The sequence below is a fragment of the Buceros rhinoceros genome, unplaced genomic scaffold, assembly GCF_000710305.1.
Source record: "Buceros rhinoceros silvestris isolate BGI_N320 unplaced genomic scaffold, ASM71030v1 scaffold10468, whole genome shotgun sequence".
NCBI lineage: Eukaryota > Metazoa > Chordata > Aves > Bucerotiformes > Bucerotidae > Buceros > Buceros rhinoceros.
In genome coordinates, this window is record NW_010428647.1 from 143,849 (window position 1) to 144,641 (window position 793).

A 793-nucleotide genomic window follows, 5' to 3' on the forward strand; every position below is an offset into this window, starting at 1 on the left:
TCGAGGGCCGTCAGCCCTCCCAGCCTCTGGACATTTCCCTAAATGCTGCCATGTAGTTAAGCTTGTAATTAAGCTGGTTTTTATAGGTTGTGCTGCTCTTTCTCCTGAGCCTCTTCTGCGCAGCGAAGTCATGCACCGTGGGCAGGGGTGGGAGAAAGGCAGGGAGCAGCAAGGGCAACAAATGAGGCTGGGACTGGGGCAGACACATGCTGAGCTGCTGCATCTTCCTTGCTGACAGCAGTGTGGAGGGACCCACAGCAGAGCGTGCTGCAGGGCAGCCGTGCCTGTGTCTGCCCGCTGTTATCCCGTGCAAAGCAGCACAGCATCACTGAGGATGAGGACCCATCCCTTTACTCCCCACTGTCTGCCTTGCACGGCCGTGGAACGAGGATCAAAGCTGTTCGAGCAGGAGCAGGAACCGAAGAGATCCTTAACACAGGGAGGCTGTCTCATGGAAGTGGGTAGGAAAACCCACAAGACATCTCACAAGGAGGAAATGGAAATGAGAAAACTCAGCTGAGGGCTCCTCAGTTGAGGAGGTTTCCCACAGGGCAGGGACTGGTGAGCTCAGGTCCCCCTGGACCACAGTCAGCAGTGCCCTCCATCCTGGCAACACCTCCCACCCTGGGCACTTTGAAGCCAGTGTTTCCATGTTTACTCATTTGTTACTCAGAGCTCTGCATTTGCTCATTTTCCGCTGCAGTTCCCTGGACCAGTGGAGTTTGGGATGCAGCAGCTCCAGGGGAGAGCTGACACCCACGCGGTGCCTCTGAGCACGGCCACTGCAGCAGCA

General features: G+C 56.6%; 1 protein-coding gene across 1 annotated transcript in view; it reads left to right on the forward strand.

Moving 5' to 3' along the window:
- Positions 1-793, forward strand: part of GRIA3 (glutamate receptor, ionotropic, AMPA 3) — a 148,100-nt gene that overhangs the window by 143,233 nt on the left and 4,074 nt on the right. The gene's annotated exons all lie outside the window — the stretch shown is intronic.